Here is a 24328-nt window from a genome sequence, read left to right as displayed (position 1 = left end):
CAGTAACATTGGCGTCAACTTCACTTCATCAGTTAAAAACATGCGCATCGATCAAAGTGTCAAGGAGGTCTGCTAGTGCATATGCAAACTTCAATCTATCTTAGAGATCGCGTTTTTTTCTACTATGGCGAGGGAATTGACACTGGACTCATAGACTTCATACCGGTTCTCACTAATAACAGAGTTGGATAATAAAACAAGCAGATAGGAGAAAGGAGACTCAAGCAGGACTCCAGAGTACGTTTCATAGAAGTGTTTTAGACAGAGGTATGCGCACACACACACACACAATGTCAGTATATTACACAGAACAGCTTTCACAGCCAATATTAAAGTCATGGAAGCTGTTATTTGACCATTGGTTCTCTTAGCATGTGTGTTGCTGAATTATTACCAGCTGTAGGACAGTGATGAAAGTGAAAGTGGTTTAGCGCGCAGCTCAGTCAAATGTTTACAATCTCTGATTACCGAACACTGACCCAGAAGCTTTTCCTCTTCTCTAGGGAAGTCCTCGCCCCGTTTTTGGCATATTCCTTTGGGCGGAGGTTATTAAAAGCACTCGGAATGGTGACATTATGTACCCAGGAAGTAGAGGGCTGTAGTCCGATTCAGCCGTTCTCTGTAGTCCTTGAATAGTGAATTCTGTTAAAAGCAAAATCTCGCTTTGCACTGAACTTTGACACTTATCATTTTGAAAGTATTATTTATGCTCTGACAGCTACATTACACACTAGCTGATGGTTAAAAAATGGCACAATTGAACATAGCAGTGCCATGCCGCCCGAAAAGATCCCGCTAACAACGACTAAGCACGTTAATTCCCAAATTTATATATTCCTTACTTATAGCACTCCTGAACCGAGTCTAATTGCACCCCCCATTTGTCCAATCATTTCATTAGACACCGAGGTCTACTGCTACAAACATTTTAACATACAACTGCTACAATCATTTTAACATGCAACTGCTACAATCATTTTAACATCCCCCGGGCAGACAACTCACAGTCACAGTAAACGAAGTAGTCTTATAAAGAAGCCTAACTAAACCAACGCTAATCCAATGATAAGGCCACCACTGATTTGTTTTCCAAATGAGCTTTGTTGGAGAAAGTTCAAGCCATTTCATAGGAATTACAAATTGGATTCAACTAATGCATCGCAAATGTATTTTCAATTCCCACTCCACCTAGGGCAGGCATGGAAATGTGTTTGTTCAAGAGGCAAATCAAGATTAAGGCACACTCTTGACATGTTTAGCATACTGCTTGCTGAGCATGTTGGCATTTGATCTTCCCACTAGAGGACATCAAGAGATACATTTCCCCATGTTTATTTTAAAGGTTGAGACCTCTATACAGGCCTCAAGTATAAACTCTCTTCCATGGCTGCAGAAAATAAATATGCATTCCATTACCCTGAAAAAAACATGCTTTTCAAAACCAAAAATGTCTTCACTGCTTCTCATAATGTTTCTCAAATGCATTTATGTTTTTTTTCAGGGGGGGCTCTCCATTTAAACTCCCCTCGGACAAAATTCCAAAGTTTCACTGTTTACACTATAAAAATAAATATCAGTGTTTGATATACAGTGACAGCTCCATATTGGCAAGGATGGAATCAAATAGAATTGGACAGTTTGATTGGAAGTGTTTTGATCTTTGTGACAGCCAATGGAGTGATGGAACATCTGAGGAGTTCTTTGCTTGCAGCCACTAAAATGACTGTAAATGATTGACACATGTCAGGGATTTCGCATCAATAGAGGTCAAAAGTGATAAGATATTTGGAAGAATGCTTGTAACTGAACAGTTCTTGGTCATCGTTGATTACCACAGTAGGAAAAATACAATGGTAGTCAAAAGTGCCCCAGAAATGTTCTCTCTCCTATAATTTTCTGAATATCTTCTTTTGTGTTCAGCAGAACAAAGAAATGTATAAAGCATTTTTTTCTAATATGGTAGTCAGTGGTGGCCAAAAACTGTTTTCTTCCAAATATCTTTATCTGCATTTACCAGAACAACAAAATGTAAACAGATTTGGAAAAAAAACTTGAGGGTGAGTTAATGAAGACAGAATGTTTATTTTTGTGTGAACTGTTCCCTTAAATACACACATCCACAGAAAAGGCTGAACTTGAAGCACACTACTGCAAGTAACTAAAATACAGCACATAATGAGGATTGTGGTTTCTACATAGGAATTATTTTCACAAAGTCAAAATGCCATGTCATATGTTTTGCCTCGTTTATGGTGGCTCAAATTGATCAAACCAAGAAACAACAAGTAATTTTTACTGTGTAACAAACATTGGTAACAAGAAACTGACCGAAACAAATCAGGAAAAAGTGGCTTGTAAACTTGTTTGTGTGATCAACTTACATATAGTATATGTAGTATTTTATAGTCTCGGCTGGAAAACTGTGTCATCATTAGAGGCACAGTATTTAAGTGATTTCAGTCATTTCTTCTTAACCGAAAATACAGTTAACATCAGCGAACACTCTTCCTCGGTAGTGCACACTACATGTGGGGTTCCCCAGGGATCAACGCTGGCAACAACACTAATTTCTCTTTCACGAGTTCACCTGAGCAGATAATGAAGATAGCAGGGGTAGTAAAAGTATGAGTGTTTGGCGTGCTGTCCGGGGAGCAGGTTCCGAGCTCGCCGATTCCATCCGATCCCGGAACGCTCCCGCCCCCCAATAGGGGCGAGTGCGCCGAGCTCGGAAACGGCCGTACCCAGAACTCACCTCCCCGGAGTTCTGCTATCGACAAGAGCTCAAGTAGAGGAGCCGGGGAGGTGGTGGGATGTGTAATCCTTTAGAGATGGCTTCAGGTAAGAATCTTTCTCTACTTATGTGCGAACCAGCCGGTCTTAATTATATGTTCTGGCTTCTCCCGAACTTTTTTAATCCATAGTCATCCATTAACATCATATATATGCTACCTATTGGATCTATTTTTAGGCATTTTGGCATTTCAAACCATTGCTATGCTGATGATACTCAGCTTTATATACCATTAAAATGTGCCAATAATTCCGCTGTAAATCAACTAACTGCTGGTCTCCTTGAACTGAACAATTGGCTAAGAAATAACTTTTTGCACGAAGATAAAACACATACAGTTATTTTTGGACCAAATGACAGAACAGATTTAAGTTCTATTGACTTGGGTTCTTCTACCCCATACTCTGTACAGGCGGCCAAGAATCTGGGATTTATCTTTGACTGCGGTTTAAAATTAAATCAATAGATCAATGCCACTGTGAGTTCTAGTTTCTACCATCATCGAAGTCTTGCAAAAATCAATTCTTCTGTTAGTAAGAAGAACTTTGAGAAGGCAATTCATGCCTTCGTCTCGCCACGGCTAGGCTTTTGTAATTTGCTTTACTTTGGGTTAACGGCTTCTGCTTATACACATTCTTCAGTTGGTCCAAAATGCAACTGCCTGTTTGCTCCCACTTCATTGGTTACCGATCTAGTATTGCATTGAATACAAAAAATATTCTTATTTTCAAAGCAGTAAATAATCTTGCCACGCAATCTCAGATCTCAGTCGGCCCTCATACTTTAGGTTCCGAGATCCAGATTAAGTAGTAAAGGCGACAGAGCCTTCTCTGTCGGCGGCCCAAAGCTTTGAAATAACTTGCCTGTATCTCTTAAGGCTTCCGCTACAGTGACACAGTTTAAAAGGCACTTAAAAAAACTACTTTTCTCTCGTGGGTTTGTGGTCACGTGATCAACACGATGATCTTTATTAATTTTCTTTCCTTTTTTTCTTATTGTCTTTTTATTTTAATGTTGATGTCATTTTAAGTTTTTGACTTCAGTTCAGCACTTTGGTCAACGTAAATTGTTTTAATTTGTGCTTCATAAATAAATTGATTGATTGATTAAGATTTTACAATATTTTTGCTCTATTTTTATTCTGCCATACGCAGGTGCACACACTAAACAGTGTTTCTAACTTACGCAAGTTTGTCTCTTGATTTAGTCACTTTAACGAGCCCTTTAATGACATTTGAAGAAGTGCATAGCGACAAATCTAGCAAACATTGGTGCTGTCTTGGCTACCAGCAATAAGACATTGGTACTGTGTGGCTCCCCGGTAAGGTGGTAAACCTGGTACTTGTCCAGCTCGTACTGTGCAAGTGAGCCTCTGTACCATGTTTGCATGTCCACTGCCTCAGGGGCACTGGTGTAGCGTGTATTTTGTTTGTTATTTTATTTATTGTTATTTTTTGTTTATTGATGACTTTGTATGAAGGGATTAATTTCTGGATGACTATCTCCAGTCCCAATTTTGATTTGGGAGCTAGTAAGTAACTTAAACCCTCATTGTACGAGTTGGAAGTTTTCTTGTCTTCATCATTTGTTAATTTTGGTAATTTATGATTGTTGAATATCTTTTTTTTTGTTACAGGAGCCAAAGTCGCGGGCAGGAGGTTAGCCAGTTTTAGCCCGTGTGGTGAGGTTCTTAATCACAGAGTGCAGTGCAGTGACCATTTCTTCCATTGTGGGTGCAGTGAGACTTTTGCACCTGGTGTTGTGTGTGCGATCTAAATTGGAGGCTTTCGGCTGGCTACCTACTCCTGGTGACCTTCTGCTCCTTAGCGTGGGTGTGTGTAAGGGTGGAGTTGCGAACGATTGGCAGTAAATGTTACCCAACTATCCTTCCTTTCAAGTATTTATTCCCACATTTAATAAAAGTTATATATTTATCTATACATCCACGTTTTGTGTCCCTTGTTTGCCCTATTGAACCTATATTGGAAAACCTTTTCTTTTTCCTGTTACCATGGTGGCTTAGTGGACTATAATTAGTATGTTTAAAACCCGTCTCCATACCACTCGTTTTTTTAATCGTATTTGGTGGTGTTTTCTTTGTCAGGAATGGGTCTGGATTCAGATGCAGGGGATGTATTAAAAACTGGCAAAGGTAAAAGGCACAACAAAATACTAGACACTCCTGGACGGGGCAACAGGCTTGAACACTTGGGTGAGGCAGGGGTGATGGGTTCAGGGCTTGGGCAACCTAGAGAGAGCTGCAGCGGCCGGCTGGGAAACTTCTGAAGACAACCCCACTAGTGAAGAGATGAAACCCACTGAGTGAGGGCTGTGAGACCAGCTGCTAGAGCCACAAGACTCACTAAGTAGCTGGGAGTGTCAGCAAAACACTCTAAACAGCACAGAGGACAGGACAGAGCAAAAACTTAAAATATATAGAATATTTTATAAAATAGACTTGTGTGACTTAAAAAAGTCACACAAGACAGCGAAAATACTGAAACGGTCTGAACAGAACAAGAGTAACACATGGAATATAAAGAGAAGAAAATTCAAGGCCCATTTCAATAAGGAGGTTCAACCAACACTGAGTTAAACGTGAACTCTGAGTTGATTTAAACCGAGATGTGAAACTGTGAGTTTTGGGTTTCAGAACAGCTGATTTGAGTTAGTTCACACTTTTCGCTCTGCATACAGTGGATTGATTTACTCATGTGCTGAAGGTGACTTAAGCTCAAATTAATAAATAGATAAATGTACCAAAAAAACAAATGAATTTATCAGTAAATATATTAAACAACAGAAATAAAAACAGATATAATATAAACAAGGGCTGCAAGCAGCACCACAGGACAAAGCCCTCGAAGGGCGAACCGAAAGCATAGCGCAGAGCCAAGAGAGCGAAAAATCGATATAAACCGAATAAACTGAACGCATGTGAAAAACGTCCAGTTCAGGAAGAAAAGGCAAGAATGAAGCACAGACTCTACACAAAAACACTCAACAGGCCTCCACACTGGATTCAAAACCACAATCTCAAAGACTCGAGGCCACCTGCCCGTGGGGTTGGACTACAAAGCCGTACACTCAGTTACTGTCGGGAGTTGTAGAAGCACAGAGCCAGAACAGCACAGAAAAGCATGGGTAAAGCAAAGCGGAAATAAAACATGCATGGGAACGATGAGACAGAGCTCGAATTGGTGAAATCATCCACAGTTAAAACAAATACACTGTGAGAGATTGGAACCCACAACCTCTGAGACACCAGGTTTGCGGTTCAGGAAACTGTGCCACAGAGCTTCTACAAAGTGTCCAAGATCCTGAGGAGATGTGTGAGAGCTGCAAGAATCAAAGATGCTGAAATGAGTTTTAGAGCAGAAATACTACATATTTGAGAAACAGAGGTATAGGTGGGAATGTACTCAAGAACACCATTTAGTAGTGTACAAACGTTACTTAGAATAGTTCAATACGAGAACGTTAGGTGGGGCTGTCTTTTAGCTTCGCAGGCACGAAATCCACAAATTTCAAAATTCATCCAACAGTTACATAAACTTAATCACCCGGCATGACCCAAGGAATCCGTAGACCCCAAGATCACAAATTTCTGATGAACATTTCAAAAGTTAATTTTTCAAATCTTGCGACCCATAGGTGGTGCTGTTTCCCATTTTGGCAAAGACCCCTAGTGACCCCTAGGTGTCGATGAAGCGTACAAAGTCTTTTGATTGAAGAATGGCCAATAAACAGCCTAAAATACAATTTTGGGTCAACTTTGAAATGTTTGCGACCTCATAACTTTTGAAAAATGAAAAATTGCTATAATTTTGAGTCACGTCTGTCCAAAGATAGTCTGAGCCAATTTTCAATTTCTAGGACTAGAAGCAAAAAAAACACAATGCTGTACTTTTCAAGATGACTGCCACTGTAATAGCCGGAGTCTTAATGTAACACATGGAATGCGATAAGCACGAGGAGCAGAGGTGGAAAAAATACAAAAAGTTGATACGAAAATACAAGTACTACTACTTTGATGAAACTGTTCTTGAGTACAAGTAAAGTTACCATTCAAAAAATCTACTCAAGTAAAAGTGAAATTTAGCTTGTTTAAAATTTACTCAAAGTAAAAGTTACTTAGTGACTTTGTAAAAGCCGTAAGGAGACCTCTCATATTTTGTGCAACACCAACAATAGTGCCTTATTTTATATTTACATCTCATTGTGAAAAAGGTCAATATTTTTTGTCATTCTTTTCAGAAAGTGAAACCCATATATTATATAGATTCATTGCACATAGAGTGAAATATTTCAAGCCTTTATTTTTCGAAATTTCGATGATTATGACTTACAGATAATGAAAACACAAAATTCAGTGTCTCAGACAATTTGAACATTACATAAGATCAGTAAAGAAAGGATATTTTAAACAGAAATGTCAGGCTTCCGAAAAGTATGTTTGGGCCTCCTTTTGCATGAATTACTGCATCAATGCGGCATGGCATTGAGGCAATCAGCCTGTGGCACTGCTCAGGTGTAATGGAAGCCCAGGTTGCTTTGATAGTGGCCTTCAGGTCATCTGCATTGTTGGGTCTGGTGTCTTTCATCTTACTCTTGACAATACCCCATAGATTCACTCAGGTACGGCGGGATGGCTGGCCAATCAAGGATAGTACCCACATGGTCATTGAACCAGCTTTTGGTACCTTTGGCAGTGTGGGTAGGGGCCAAGTCCTGCTGGAAAATGAAATCAGCATCTTAATAAAGCTTTTCAGCAAAAGGAAGCATGAAGTGCTCTAAAATCGTCTTGGTTACGTATGTAACCTCAGTTCCCTGATGGAGGGAACAAGACGTTGTGTCGAGAACGACAGATGGGGTTCGCCCTTGAGAACCTATCAACTCTGACTACTAAGAAAAGGCCAATGAAATTTGGCGAATGAAATTTGCATGCCGGACTCCGCCCCCGGATATCCGGTATAAAAGGAAGCCGGCGTGCAGCATTCATTTACCTCTTGTTCTGAAGAGCCTGAGAGCCTCTCAAAACTGCAACAGAAACGATACGGGTTTGTGGCATAAGGGACACAACGTCTTGTTCCCTCCATCAGGGAACTGAGGTTACATACGTAACCAAGACGTTCCCTTTCTGTCGGTCTCTCGCCGTTGTGTCGATAACGACAGATGGGGTTATCTATGGAAAACGCCACAAACGCTGTATCGCGTCAAAATCTCAGCGAAGCGACGGTAACAAGCCTGGGCGTGTCAGCTTGAAGCTTTCGTGAAACTTGTAACCTTCCAGTGTGGTGGTCGGGGGGTTCCAGAGCTTTCCGAAGAAAGATGGGAACAGCCCTGACCGGTACCTGTCGCGGACGGGGCCTTAGCTCTCTGTAGGCGAGAGGTCGTCCGGCTCGGTTACTACCCGTGGGGAGGAATATGGTGGGGATATATGTATGGTCTCGTCCTTGGAGGAGAACACATGGAACGTGTGGACTGGATAGTTAACCGCGAGGTGGAGGTCCACCTGGGTAAGCTCATGGGTTACCAAATGTGGGAACCATAATCATGATGGTATGGCAGACGGAACAGCCCACGGTGGGGGTGTTACTGCGTCTGATAGCACAGGTCCGGTTAGAACTATGTGTGATAGGTCATAAGGTATCCCGGCCTAAGGGGGAAGGCTGCTCTGCCCAGCCAACCCCCCAGGAGGTGCTTGCTTAGTGATGGATGGAATGCCTGTTCTTAACCAAAGCCTGGGTAAGAAGGAAGGTTGGTGAGGTACCAATTTTCTTAGCCATGAGTTTGGGTAAGAATAAAAGGTAGATAGCACACTGGGAAGGTGCTTTCGCAGGCATACGCCCTCCCGGATGCCAATCCTACATGTCGCCACGTAGGACGTGGGTTGACACCGGGTTTACGCAAAGGTTGTAAAACCTTGCGAAGGTGGTGGGCGTAGCCCAACCCGCAGCTCTACAAATGTCTGCTAGAGACGCGCCTCTGGCCAGTGCCCATGAGGTGGCTATACCCCGAGTGGAGTGAGCTGTATCCGACAATGGACATGGAAGATTCTGTGACCAGTATGCCGTGGTAACGGCATCCACGATCCATTGCGCTAATCTCTGCTTGGAGACAGCCTTCCCCTTCTGCTGTCCTCCAAAACAGACAAAGAGCTGATCAGAACTGCGGAAGCTCTGTGTGCGGTCTAAGTAGAGACGCAGTGCGCGTACTGGACACAACATGGACCGGGTTGGGTCTTCCTCCCCAACGGGGAGTGCCTGCAAGTTCACCACTTGGTCCCGAAAGGGAGTAGTGGGAACTTTGGGCACGTATCCTGGCCTGGGTCTCAGGTAAACGTGAGAGTCGCCAGGGCCGAAATCAAGGCAATCCGGGGACACAGATAATGCATGGAGGTCCCCTATCCTCTTGAAGGAGGCGAGCGCCATAAGAAGAACCATCTTACTCGATAGGTGAGGAAGATCGGAAGCTTCAAGGGGCTCGAAGGGGGGCTCGGAAAGGCCCCTCAGGACCACGTTCAGGTCCTTCCGCTTTTCTCGTGGCCAGCTGTGCGCCAGTGCATCCATGCCGAGGGGGGCCTCGGTCAGGGCGTACCAAAGCGGACAATGGGTGGTGTCGCGGGAGGCAAAGAGGTCAATCTGTGCCTGTCCGAACCGCACCCAAATAAGCTGGACTGCACGAGGGTGGAGTCGCCATTCTCGGCAGGGTGTGTACTGGCGAGAGAGTGTGTCGGCTATCTCATTCAGTACGTCGGCAAGCAGGAGTTACCACCATACGCCTGCTGCCAGTGTGCCACGCCGTCCTTGGAACTCGACTCTGTAGCCAGTGTTGAAGTGGTCTCATGTGCATCAATCCGAGGGGTGTTACTGCCGCGGAAGATGCCATGTGTCCCAGGAGCCTCTGAAACTGTTTCAGGGGGACCGCCGACTGCCTGAAATTTTCCAGGCAATCCAAAACTGACTGGACGCGTGCTGAGGACAGCTGCGCCATCATGGTGACAGAGTTCAGTTCCATGCCGAGAAAGAGGATTCTCTGCGCTGGGGAGAGTTTGCTCTTTTCTCGGTTTTCCTGAAAACCCAATCGATCTAGGTTGCGGAGCACCATGTCCCTCTGTGTACACAACAGATCTCGCGAGTGTGCCAAGATAAGCCAGTCGTCGAGATAGTTGAGTATTTGCACACCTTTCTCCCGGAGAGTAGAGAGAGGGCGGCCTCCACGATCTTTGTGAAGACTCGTGGAGACAGGGACAGACTGAAGGGGAGGACTCTGTACTGATATGCCCGACCCTCGAAAGCGAACCGTAGGAACGGTCGGTGTCAAGGGAGAATAGAGACATGAAAGTAAGCGTCCTTCAGGTCGATTGCCACGAACCAATCCTGACACCTGATAGTCGCAACCGCACGCTCCACCTGGGGGACGTCGACATCGTGGTCGGCCCTACAATCGAGGGAGGTGAGGGAGGCGGAGCTGGTCTGCGAGGAACGAGCCGTGAGTGGGGCGCTCCAGGTCCGACACAGCTCCTCATGCACCTCCGGGAAGAATGGAACATGGGGTGGGCGCGGTTTGGCACCGCGTTCCGACCCCAGAAACCACGTGTCCAACCGTGAGCGCTGGGGGAGAGGCAATGGAGTATATTGCAGCCCAATGCTCGCGGCAGCCCGGGTAAGCATGGCCGACATCTCGATTTCTGCTTCCTCCTGAGCTCTGCCCCCCGGGGGGGGAGCTCAGATTCTTCATTGTCGGATGCCAGCTCTCCCTCCGATGCTGCGATATACATCTCATCCGCTCCGCGGTCCGTTTCTGAATGCGCGGAGGAGGATCCGGACGGTGTGCCACCGTCGGTTGGGGAACGTTCAGAAGAGCGTGCTGAGGTGCGAGCGGCCCGTGACACAACGTCGAGAGACCGACAGAAAGGGAAGTCCTGTTTGATGGCTGCGTTGATTGTTGACTTCAGAAAACACAGTGGACACTAGCAGATGACATGGCAGCACAAATCATCACTGACTGTGGAAACTTCACACTTGATTTCAAGCAACATGGATTCTGTGCCTCTCCACTCTTCCTCCAGACTCTGTGACCTTGATTTCCAGAAGAAATGCAAAATTAACTTTCATCTGAAAAGAGGACTGTGGTCCACTGTGTTTTCTGAAGTCCAGAGTCAAGCCAGTCATCTAACAGGAATTATTACTGCACTTCATGCTTCCTTCTGCTGACAAGCTTTATGGAGATGCTGATTTCATTTTCCAGCAGGAAGTGGCATGAAATAAATAGAGGCTTGAAATATTTCACTCTATGTGAAATGAATCCATATAATATGTGGGTTTCACTTTCTGTAATGAGTGACAAAAAGTATTGACCTTTTTCATGATATTCAATTTGTTTTAGATGTTCCTGAATTAAAACGGGTTACAAGTGCACTGCAACAAATAAATATTTGTTTGCCTTGTTTTGCAGAAATATCAAAGAATCCTGAAGCAGAAATATTAACAAAGCAATTCTTAAAATGTGAAACCAAGTATAAATGGTTCCACGTTTGTACGGAATGACAGTAAATGTAATGATTGACAGTTGAAACCTGATCGTTACCATGACAACGTGTTTGTCATTGATCGCAATTAAAGAGTAAGTAGCATATGATTTTTAAGGTCCTACTTTGGTTTATGGATTGTCCAACAACAAGTATATGTACATAGAAGGTGTAAAATCACTATTATGACGAAATAATAGGCAATGATTCTTACCTTACTTCATGACTGACTCTCAAATGATTCGTTCTGCAATTCATCCGTCGAATCCCCTCCTATCCGCTAGCCTAGTGTCATGTGATTGGTCAGGTGATGTAGTCTGCTGTGATTGGTTAAACGTGTTTTTAACGAGGCGAGAGCGAGTGATGATAATGAGTGTCAGCTGCACGTTGCACGGGTATCACATCTCTTCAGAGGAGATCGGAAGCATAAAAGGACCAGCGACCGGAGAGAGGACCAGGCCTAGATTTTATGTTATGTTTTATGTTTGTGTGGCTGGCAGTCGAACATGCGGGAGCTGCCGGCATTTTGCTTTCGTTTTGTGGTTTGTTTATTTTTAATCAAAAGTTGTTGGACGTTTGCCAGTTCCCACCTTATTCCCATTCCTTGAATTTGTTACAGCGTTCATCATGTGTCGCAAATAGAATGCCAAAGTTACCTTCATTGCTGGTTTACAGGTTATATGGAATGACGCGCGCACAGTAAAACCCTGGGGTTATACTCCTATGGTGTCGTTTGAAAATAAATTGAAACCAATGTTTCCTCAGAAGTTCTTCCTTTCATAGTTTCAATAAGACGCGCTTAGTTTCACAAAGTAGAGCACAGGTTTATAGACGGCACACGTATCACAAATGACCGACAGTGTTTTGGGGGAGGAGAGAATGAAGTTTTCGCGGCAGTCCCAGCAAGACCTAGGCGGGGACTATGTCTAGTGACGTAGATGCGCGGCGGTTAGAGACACGTCTCGTTTGCGCGATTCAGAGTCGACTCCCTCTTTTACAAGCCAATAACTTTGTTATTTATTCACCTTAGGACTTACAACTTGACTGCTTACTTTCAAACACAGCAACATAACACACTGTATGAAATGTAATTTGAATGATCTAGTAATACTTACTCTTTAAGAAGAAACATTAATGCCAAGAGTTCAATCTGTTTGATATGTATCTGCTGTTTCGCGCCTTCTAGAACTATAGTGCCAAAAACAGGAAATACGTCATGAAAGTGGTCAAGTGGTCAAGTGCAAAGACTGCAAGTGGGGGTATTTGGACGGAGTCAGAGACGCTGTGTTTTGTTTATGTTAAGAGCTTCACAGTGCGCTCTCAGGGTGTTGCAATGTTTTCATATTTTTAAGATCTTCGCATTTGCTGTTTATTCTTCTGTTACAATGCTGCAAATACATTATACAGTTGTTAAAGTGAACAGATGCGCGTAGTGTTTTTTTGGCTTATTATAGTCGATTTGTATTTATTATGGGCTTGTAATTGTTTGATGTTCCTTTCAACAATATGATCTGGCAACATGCTCATTTCCGGGCAGGGCTGGTGATGCTTTTATAAAATGCATGAAATAGCAACTGTGGGTGGCAGTGTTGGTGATGTGATCCGTGTGTTTGTATTTGGGGCGTGGCTACCATAAGTAATGTCCTATCAGCGAATGTCCCCTTGACTATTTAAGGGTGAAGTTACAGTCTTCGGAGTGGATAAGTGTCCATGGACAGTGAATGTGACTGAGCAGACTGAGTGGTCCCAGCTGTATTCTGTGGATTTCTGAAGCACGAACTGACTCTGTTGAATTGCTACATTAAAGACTGTGGCTTGCAACATGCTTCAAGAATCTGAGGGGGAAGAGGACGACCTTTGTCAGAAGTTAAGAGAACTGAATCGAAAGTACGACATAGCAATGGCTGAGCTTGAGTCTTTAAAGGGGGGACTTATAAGACTTATGTATATGTACCCCGAGAGCAGTACATCAGCCAATTCACCAGGGACATTGAAAAAGATGGGAGAACAGTGAGTGATTTCATAGAAGAGGTTAACCGTGCATTAAGTGCTCGAAACTTCACATCAAATGATGAATGTGATTTTGTTATGTCATTGTTGCGTGGTGCTGCTTTAGAAGAGGTTCGACTGAGAAGTGATGTAGACACAGATACATTCACTGATGTTTTCACTTATATTCAAGAGGCTTTTACTGATAAGCGTAGCATTGCACAACTCCTCCAGGAGTTTTATAGTCGTAAACAGAAAGAGGGGGGAGAGGATTTTCTCATGCACTCGCCCAATCTTTAAGTCAAATTATCAAGCGTTCACCAGAGGCGGTAGGAGATGAAAAGATGATTTTGAGGTAACAGTTTGTAGAGGGCATCCGAGACTCCACACTCAGACGAGAACTGTTATGTTAGGAACAAGCCTGAGTCCGGTATGGTAGAGGTAAGGGAGGAAGCTTATCTCTGGGGCTGGGAGGAGCAGTCTGGAAGAGCTCGAGCCACTAAAAGCAGAGGGTGTACTTATGGTTCCTAAAGTGAAGCTGCATATTGTGCAGAAGTGACAGCTGTGAACCCCAATCCAGTCACTTTGTCCAAAGTCATGGATGTAGTAACGGAGCAGGCCAAAAAAATCCTTACGCTGAACCAAGCTGTTAAAGGCTTAATGGCACAACAGCAAGGGACCGTGGGCTTGAGGAGTAATAACACGCAAGCTCTGTTACGATTCAATGAAGATGGCAAACCCGTCTGTTTGAAATGTCAAGAAGATGGGCAAATTGCTAGAAACTGTCCTCAGGAACGTAGTCCTAGGAGACCCGTTGTCCTAGGCGACACGTACTTCAGTCTGAGAAGTTGGGAAATGGAGCGCCCAGGGGGTGTTGTGATTCACGCAGTCCAGGGGCAACCTGTAGACTCAACCCATGAAGAACTGCTGAAAAGGGCCGTAGGGACATGCCCTCAAGTATCTCGATGCTCTCGATGTGAATGTACAGTTAGGTCCATAAATATTGGGACATCGACACAATTCTAACATTTTTGGCTCTATACACCACCACAATGGATTTCAATGAAACAATGAAACAAACAAGATGTGCTTTAACTGCAGACTGTCAGCTTTAAATTGAGGGTATTTACATCCAATTACAATATTGGATGTAACTGGAATTACAACAGTTTGCATATGTGCCTCCCACTTGTTAAGGGACCAAAAGTAATGGGACAATTGGCTTCTCAGCTGTTCCATGGCCAGGTGTGTGTTATTCCCTCACTATCCCAAATACAATGAGCAGATAAAAGGTCCAGAGTTCATTTCAGGTGTGCTATTTGCATTTGGAATCTGTTGTTCTCAACTGTCAAGATGAGATCCAAAGAGCTGTCACTATCAGTGAAGCAAGCCATCTTTAGGCTGAAAAAACAAAACAAATCCATCAGAGAGATAGTAAAAACATTAGGCGTGGGCAAAACAACTGTTTGGAACATTCTTAAAAAGAAGGAACGCACCGGTGAGCTCAGCAACACCAAAAGACCCGGAAGAATTCTTTCCCTTGTGAATAAAAACACCCTTCACAACAGTTGGCCAGATGAAGAACACTCTCCAGGAGGTAGGTGTATGTGTGTCAAAGTCAACAATCAAGAGAAGACTTCACCGGAGTTAATACAGAGGGTTCACCACAAGATGTAAACCATTGGTGAGCCTCAAAAACAGGAAGGCCAGATTAGAGTTTGCCAAACGACATCTAAAAAATCCTTCACAGTTCTGGAACAACATCCTATGGACAGATGAGACCAAGATCAACTTGTACCAGAGTGATGGGAAGAGAAGAGTATGGAGAAGGAAAGGAACTGCTCATGATCCTAAGCGTACCACCTCATCAGTGAAGCATGGTGGTGGTAGTGTCATGGCGTGGGCATGTATGGCTGCCAGTGGAACTGGCTCTCTTGTATTTATTGATGATGTGACTGCTGACAAAAGCAGCAGGATGAATTCTGAAGTGTTTCTGGCAATATTATCTGCTCATAGAACTCATTGGACGGTGCTTCACAGTGCAGATGGACTATGATCCAAAGCATACTGCAAAAGCAACCAAAGAGTTTTTGAAGGGAAAAAAGTGGACTGTTATGCATCTCCTGACCAGAATCCGATTGAGCGTGCATTTCACTTCATGAAGTCAAAAGTGAAGGGAAAATGCCCCAAGAACAAGCAGGAACTGAAGACGGTTGCAGTTGTGGCCTGGCAGAGCATCACCAGTGATGAAACCCAGCGTCTGGTGATGTCTATGCATTCCAGACTTCAGACTGTAATTGACTGCAAAGGATTTGCAACCAAGTATTAAAAAGTGAAAGTTTCATTTATGATTTTCATTCTGTCCCATTACTTTTGGTCCCTTAACAAGTGGGAGGCACATAAGCAAACTGTTGTAATTCCTACACCATTCACCTGATTTGGATGTAAATACCCTCAAATTAAAGCTGACAGTCTGCAGTCAAAGCACATCTTGTTCGTTTCATTTGAAATCCATTGTGGTGGTGTATAGAGCCAAAAATGTTAGAATTAAGTCGATGACCCAATATTTATGGACCTGACTGTATCTTGTCTTTTGGACACAGGCAGCCAAGTCAGTACCTTCTCTCTGAAGCAGTGGAACCGATTCAGAGAGAAGGCAGGATTGTTGTATCGAGTAATTGAGGAGGAGAGACATGGGGAGGGTCTTCAACTGTTTGTCCCCACCTGCTTGAAACCCCATTTGATGGAGAATGTGCATGCTGGGATGGGACATCAGGGGATTGAAAGGACCCTGCAACTGATGAAACAAAGATTTTCCTGGGTGGGAATGTATGGGGATGTCAAGCAATGGATTAAGAATTGCCAGCGATGTGTTCTCACAAAAATGCCCCAGCCTAAAGTGTGTCCGCATTCGACGGCTGGTTATTCTCCTTTCTATCTGTTGTTTGAAGTGGACCCTCATCTGCAGGTGGATGCCTTAGTGGGAAGAGAATCAGGGACAATGCCCACTCATGACTGGTTATCTATGCATCAAATGCGACTGAGAGAGGCTCATGAGCATGCCAAAGTCTATGCTGAAATGAAAGCAGCAGTGCGGTTGGAAATTGCCAAAAGGAAGGTGTACTGTCCACCCATTGAGCTTGGCCAAATCGTATACCTGAGAAATCGGCCTCTGGGATGGGATAAAATCCAAGAAGCCTGGCATTCAGCTCTGTATTGAGTGTTCAGGGGACTACTCATACCGTGGAACCTGTTGAATGAGGTCTTATGCCCTTTAACAAATGCCCTATTTAGCCCTTTAATGAAGGGCTAAATATTTAATCTGATCTAACATAACAATTTCATTTCGTCCGGTGTGCAACCCATTGTGGCGGGGTACGAGACACGACACACACACACAGTGGCAGTGAGAGCAACCCCGGTGGGGTATTTATTAAACAAAGTAAAAGGCATTGTCCAAAAAGGTGATACCCAGGGTTTTTGAAGTGCTCTCTAACGCTCCGTGCTCGTGCAGTCTGCCGCTCCGTGCTCGTGCAGTCTGCCGCTCCGTGCTCGTGCAGTCTGCCGCTCCGTGCTCGTGCAGTCTGCCGCTCCGTGCTCGTGCAGTCTGCCGCTCCGTGCTCGTGCAGTCTGCCGCTCCGTGCTTCCCTCGCTGGCCTTCCTCTCGGTCTCAGTCGGGGAGGGTAGATCAGACACAGCTTCAGGCGTTGTCAGAGCCAGGACCCAGAGTGCTGGGAGCACATGGCTTTTTGAGCAGCAAATCGGCGTCAGCTGATATCAATCAGCGTTAGCTGGCGGGCCGTTTCCCAGGTGACGCTGATCCTGGATCGGTACCTCGTCACACCAGTATATTTTTTTGGGTAGAATATGGAATGATCTTTGTTGCATTATGTTACACGTGATGAGTGTTACGGATTCTCCTAGAAATAGAATTCTGTAAGTTTCAGATGTAATGTGAATTTGTATGATATCTTTAACACCGTAATCAAATAGCTCATACACATTAAATTTAAAGTTTATATGACTAAAATACTGATTTGAGGTTTGTGCTTATGTATAGGGTGCCACTACCATGTTTGTTTGACTCTGAAGTGTGGTATTTCACTCAACGTTTGTTCTAACCTCTGAAAAAAATCCACCGTTGTGGAAAATTTACACTTTGTTTAAGTTTTGTATTTCCGTTTTTTCCGAATCGGCTGAAATCTTAATATGAGATTTTAACATCGTTAAAGCGTCCCGGCTGATAAATTCGGTTGATGTCATACCTTTTGATTGTATACAGGTGACACTGGAAAATAATCTGTGTTTTTGATACAAATATTTGGTACGGATCTCTTGAAGAAGTCACCATAACGAAATTCAAGTATTTAATTTAGTTAATGCAAAGAAAATAAAATAGGACATTATAACCGTGATTTAGTGTCAATTGGTTTTATTTGTTAACTGGCAACACAAAAACCAATTGTGTTGGGTAAAACGGTGCCGAGCCAAAATATGCTTACAGACAAATCTGACCATACCATTGTTCTGCTACAGAATTAATTGAAAACTTTGACAAACATATTGAATGGCTCAAAATATCCCGTTTTTGAAGGGCTCTGAATATGTTTATGATGCAAGAATGAATTACTACACAATGAGTAAAATGAACACAATGAGTCAAACTTGTATGGAACCCAAACTGTTCTTTTAAGTAGGCGGGCCAGTAAGAATGAGCTAACAATATGAAATTATGGCGGATGGTAGAATTCTTCAGACGAAGAATTAATGATAATCGAGAATAAATGAACGGCAAGTTAAATAGACTCCTTAATGAAGACCTGTAACGGGCCTGCTCCATGCTGGAATCGAACCCGGGTGTCCCATTTAGAAAGTCATTGATTTTACCGATTGAGCTAATCCTTTAACTTTAATGAATCCAAGAGCGGAGGCAGCAAAAACAAGGAGTCAAAGATATTCAACTAAAGGTATTCTTTACTCAAAAACAAAACAGATAATTTAAGTACACTAGTGAGTCTCAAAAAAACCAATAAACTGCCAGAGGTAACATAGCCTGAAGACTGAACACTTGGCACAAGCCAACTTAAATAGGGTTAAACACAGGTGTGGTACATCAGTCTTAATTACTGTGGCATTCGGCCTGAATCCGGAGCGAGGTGCCCCCTATCGACCAGAAGGTAAACAACAGTCCAGTGTTGGGTTCTTAAAAGACCCCCCAGAGATGGAATAGACAAGTCTACTGAATAGGTATGTGACCCCATTTAAGTAATTATATATATTACGATATACAGTGGGTACGGAAAGTATTCAGACCCCCTTACATTTTTCACTCTTTGTTATATTGCAGCCATTTGCTAAAATCATTTAAGTTCATTTTTTTTCCTCATTTATGTACACACAGCACCCCATATGGACAGAAAAACACAGAATTGTTGACATTTTTGCAGATTTATTAAAATAGAAAAACTGAAAATCACATGGTCCTAAGTATTCAGACCCTTTGCTGTGACACTCACATATTTAACTCAGGCGCTGTCCATTTCTTCTGATAATCCTTGAGATGGTTATACACCTTCATTTGAGTCCAGCTGTGTTTGATTTTACTGATTGGACTTGATTAGGAAAGCCACACACCTGTCTATATAAGACCTTGCAGCTCACAGCACATGTCAGAGCAAATGAGAATCATGAGGTCAAAGGATTTCCCTGAAGAGCTCAGAGACAGAATTGTGGCAAGGCACAGATCTGGCCAATTTCTGCTGCACTTAAGGTTCCTAAGAGCACAGTGGCCTCCATAATCCTTAAATGGAAGACGTTTGGGATGACCAGAACCCTTCCTAGAGCTGGCCGTCTGGCCAAACTGAGTTATCGGGGAAGAAGAGCCTTGGTGAGAGAGGTAAAGAAGAACCCAAAGATCCCTGTGGCTGAGCTCCAGAGATGCATTCGGGAGATGGGAGAAAGTTGTAGAAAGTCAACCACCACTGCAGCCCTCCACCAGTCGGGGCTTTATGGCAGAGTGGCCCGACGGAAGCCTCTCCTCAGTGCAAGACACATGAAATCCTGCATGGAGTTTGCTAAAAAACACCCGAAGGACTCCAAGATGGTGACAAATAAGATTCTCTGGTATGATGAAGATAGAACTTTTTGGCCTTAATTCTAAGCGGTATGTGTGGAGAAAACCAGGCACTGCTCATCACCTGTCTAATACAGTCCCAACAGTGAAGCATGGTGGTGGCTGCATCATGCTGTGGGGTGTTTTTCAGCTGCAGGGGCAGGACGACTGGTTGCAATCGAGGGAAATATGAATGCGGCGAAGTACTGGGATATCCTGGACAAAAACCTTCTCCAGAGTGCTCAGGACCTCAGACTGGGCCAAAGGTTTACCTTCCAACAAGACAATGACCCTAAGCACACAGCTAAAATAACGAAGGAGTGGCTTGTGGAGATGGTGGTCTAGTGGGTTAAACCACTGAACTGGTAAATTAAAGGTTGCTGGTTCGATCCCAGCAGCCACAACCAGTGTGTCCTTGAGCAAGACACTTTACTCCATATTGCTCCAGGGGGATTGTCCCTGTAATAAGTGCACTGTAAGTCGCTTTGGATAAAAGCGTCTGCCAAATGACTAAATGTAAATGTTCACAACAACTCCTTGAATGGCCCAGCCAGAGCCCTGACTTAAACCCAATTGAGCATCTCTGGAGAGACCTAACAATGGCTGTCCACCAACGTTTACCATCCAACCTGACAGAACTGGAGAGGATCTGCAAGGAGGAATGGCAGAGGATCCCCAAATCCAGGTGTGAAAAACTTGTGAGGTCCATACGTCTTCACTATGACTTATAGGAATGTTTGCAACCCAGGCAACCGCTCACATGGTGTTCACGTGGTAAAGTGAAGATACGTCCATACCTTCTATAGACCAATTTGGAGTCGATGTCAGGGTTATGTCACTGCATGCTGTGTGCGCATACTGGTTGGATAAAAACTGTGGAAACAAAGCAGCAATGAGGGAACGGAGGAGATAATGTTTGTTGTTGAATGTCAGAATAGGAATGGCAAAAATGATGGTTTTATTTCCTATGGAATACCATCGTTGAATATGCCATTTTAAGCTAAACAAGTCATTAAACAAACAGGCTGGAATGATGAAATCATCCAGATCTGTATTTATTTTATTCCCTATCTGTGTAATTCTCTAGTCGTTATACAGGCTATTTATTCTGGGTTTTCTTCAACCAAGATGCGCACGCATCCAGAATCTAAATGTTTACAGATTTATTATTAGCCAATTCGTGCACAATTATGGTTTTCAAAATAGACTAAGTACGTCCCAAATTCTAGTATGGTAAAATTTGTATTCTCCAAGTGCCCAGGGGCCGTATTCACAAAGCATTTTATCTTACCACTAGGAGTACTCCTAAATCGCACTAAAATATTTTAGCTAGGAGTTTTCTCTTAAAAGTTATTCACAACGCCTTTCAGACCTACTTTTACTAAGGAAAAATGACAACTCCTAAACTAAGAGTGAGTCTTCGTTGCTATGGATGACGTCAATTCTCAGGCACGAGCTTCCTCGCAATGATCACGGTGATTGGTTGTTAGATGACAGGGCCATCATGCGGAACATAACACAGACGCACCAAATCATGGAATCACGACATCTAAATATGTCTGTGTCCTACATTACACAAAATAATATTAATAGTAATTTCATCGAATTGCATATACTGTATAATGACATGTTTGTGCAGGCTCCAGTGAAGTGTAATTCTAAAAAGGCAGAGACAGATAGAAAAGTCGGGAATTAAATTAAAATAAATCAAGGTAGCTTAATACCCTAATGAAAACCGCCACATGCCTACCCAACAAACATTGGTCCGACGGCAACGTCGTGTCCCTGGCCTAAAATAGTCGCGGTAGGACGGCATAAACCGGTAAAAATATGTGACATATAACATTTCCTAAAAATGCATTGAGATACATTTGTACATGTCAACAGATCTCTATGGGTTGCATGTATGATTGTTACTTTGACTTTAGCTACGTGTAATTATATAAATATTGAAGCGGTTGAAAGGGCGTCCTCTTGTGACGTCCTCTACACGTGAATTTTTAGTCCATCGTGACCCTTTGTAAAGTTCTTATGAAATAAGCAAAATAAATTGTGCTTACCTTGCATAATACTGCAATGATTCATTTGAGTGCCCAATTAGTTATAAAAATGTTGTGATAGACGTCCGTTGACGTTACACGTCAAACAACACCCATTGCAAAAAGCAGGAAATCTTTTTTTTAAATACACGATCATTTGTATTCATCTTAGTTAAATGACACATTTACATATATAATGTTATAATATCTGCTTTCACAATTTAAAGTGGATGATTGCCAAAACTGTGCTGTCAAAATCGGTGATTCATACTCCACTCCAGTTGGTGGCGGTAATGCGCCTTCAGTTGATTTACCATCAGCAATAAACTCTAAAGAAGAAGACTCGGGAATGGCGGTGTGGTTTATTTCGAAAAGTGACGGAGTTATACAAATACTACTGTTGGGTAAGTGCATTTTGTTTAGTTTTATTAATGTGGTTGAGTCTTACTTGTTGGACACGAAGGAACTGAAAGAAATGTTGCGCACATTGTCAACTGCCATGTAGTTTGTGTTTGGCTGAAATTAGCTAGCAGGCTAAAAGGTAGTTTAAAGTTACGCTAGTTTCTACACTTGAACTGTGCTGTGTAACGTTAATGCTTCTTGCTAGGATATTGATAGCAAAATCATTAATCCCCCAAACTGCTAACTCGTTCCCTGACACAGTTATCTTGTCATTTAAAAATCAACCGTTCACTGCCAAAGACAAGTTATTATTCATTATAGAAAATGTATTGTGAGCCATCAAAGTTTAGAGAACATGTTAAAAAACGCTGAAGCTGGCTCAGAACTTTTTTTGTAAAGGCTGGCGGGTAAAGAGCTAACGTTGGCTGTGTTTTGTGTCAGTTACAATTAACATTAAGTTGAGTAATTTCATGCAACTACAGGAACAATGTGTAAATAAATCAGGGGTTCCAAACCTTCTTCCTTTGGGACATCCGCCCTAATTGTTTGTATTAAACACAAAATGTGACAGCAAGTGTCACATTCAGTTTAGAAGTAGTCATGTGTCCAGGTGTGTGTACATATTAATGAACAGATTTTTCTTTCAGGATTCCAAAGGAATATTTTCCATGCTTTTCGGTTTTAAAGATGAACTTCAGTGAATATCTGGCATTCTGGAACATGGCAAGTCTACATCTTCTGTTAAGAGATTGCATTGTGACAAAGAATGTGTGTGTTTGTGCGGATGTAGTTTGTGTTTGTTTGTTTTTCTCTATCTCTTTCTCTGTGTAGATACAAATATTTGGGTAGTAAACAAAAGAACCATAGTGACAGCAACAAATCTGAAAACAAAACTGTAATTTTTCTGAGGTGAAGTAATCCGGAGTCATTTATTTCACAGAATCACGTTAAATGCATTTATGGTGAAATTCATTATGAGGGGTGGTGGTCAACTTAAAAAGAAGCCATTCAAAGCTATACTATGTAATTCAAGGTAATTTTGGCCTTATGACATTGCAAAAATCTCTTGTTCCTTGTCTATTTTTTCATTTATGTAATTTTTATTTTCTCTATTTAGTGGACTTCTCTGTAAGAACATCAGGTTTTACCAGAAATACCACTTTTACAAAGTTTACAGGGTCTTTCTCAAGGGCACCGCTAATCTAACATATATTCTTTGTCACAATCTAGACTCTTCATAGAAGATGAAGACTTGCCATGATCAAGAATACCAGCTATTTGCTGAAGTTCATCTTCCAAACGAACAGCATGGAGTACAGTACTCATCAGGTGCTTTTGCTACCCTTAAATAAATTTATTCTAGTGTTATTAGTAACTTTTATTGACATTCGGTTATTCTAGAGAAGAATAAAGTGTAACACATGTTAATTACAATCTTGTATGTATTTTAAATTTAGTTGTGGGATAATCTGACATTTTCTAAATAAATTAATGTAATTTACCTCAAATTTTGCCTTTGATCTTTTTCTACTTTTTTTAATATTCATATTCTTTTCTCTCACTCAGATGCTGTGAACAGGTGTAGCCCAAATGCAACAGATTCAGACTTTGATGCAGCAATGGCAGATCACCTGAAGCACACTGGGGTTGATGGATACTTGTTTTATGGCTGTTTTAACAGTAATACAAGACTGTTAGGAAATAATTTGGTAGTGCCATAGCTCTGACTTTTAACCATTAATGGTGGAACACATGAATCACACTCCCGGAAGAGCCGGTGGTCGGGGACCAAGAAAATGAGTAAACATTTTGAAAAAAATGGACTAAAGTAGTGTCATATGTTTTTGTAATACTGTACTTTTGTCATTTTCATGTTTGATTAATGGCTGCTAAACATCAATGTTAAACTCCATTGCTTTCGAGATTCTACTATTTTTATTTTCTTGTTTGAATAGTAGCTGTCAAACAAATGGAAGACCATTCAAAAATGTGATGTTCACTATAAAATATGCTGTGCTAAATTAAAACACTAAATTTTGCCTAAATCCACAAATAAAGTGTTATTGTTTGTGATGTGCACGTGATTGAAACGTTTTATAGACGTTCAGGTCAGACCGGACCGATTTTGGACCTTTTTAGAACTTAAGTCAATTTAAGACACGTAAACCTTAAAACATAATTGCTTGCCTTGCACGATGTTACACAACGCGAGTTTGATTATATTTAACACATTCTTATATATACGCTTATATTAAGCAGCTACACATCTAATAAACGTCCGAAAGAGGATACATTTGGACGTCCAGGGACGGGCAGAAAAGACGTGGAAATCACGTTCAGATGACGTCAAAGACGTCGGTTCAACTTTCATTTCGGAACTATTTTTCAACCGTGACGGGACGTGTCGAAATGATGTCTTTTCAACGGTCATCAAACGTCTAAATGTTTGTTGGGTAATAATG

At 42.3% G+C, this 24328-nt stretch overlaps 1 long non-coding RNA gene across 1 annotated transcript; it reads left to right on the top strand.

Moving 5' to 3' along the window:
- Window positions 1-22599: 22599 nt before the first annotated feature.
- On the top strand, window positions 22600-23945 carry LOC130424827 (uncharacterized). The gene is made up of 2 exons (XR_008906984.1): window positions 22600-23195; window positions 23433-23945. It is a non-coding gene; the product is annotated as an uncharacterized LOC130424827 (long non-coding RNA).
- The last annotated feature ends 383 nt before the right edge of the window (window positions 23946-24328 follow it).

The sequence above is a fragment of the Triplophysa dalaica genome, chromosome 6 (assembly GCF_015846415.1).
Source record: "Triplophysa dalaica isolate WHDGS20190420 chromosome 6, ASM1584641v1, whole genome shotgun sequence".
Classification (NCBI taxonomy): domain Eukaryota; kingdom Metazoa; phylum Chordata; class Actinopteri; order Cypriniformes; family Nemacheilidae; genus Triplophysa; species Triplophysa dalaica.
Note: the sequence above shows the minus strand (reverse complement) of the source record. Positions and strands in the feature narration are given on the sequence as shown.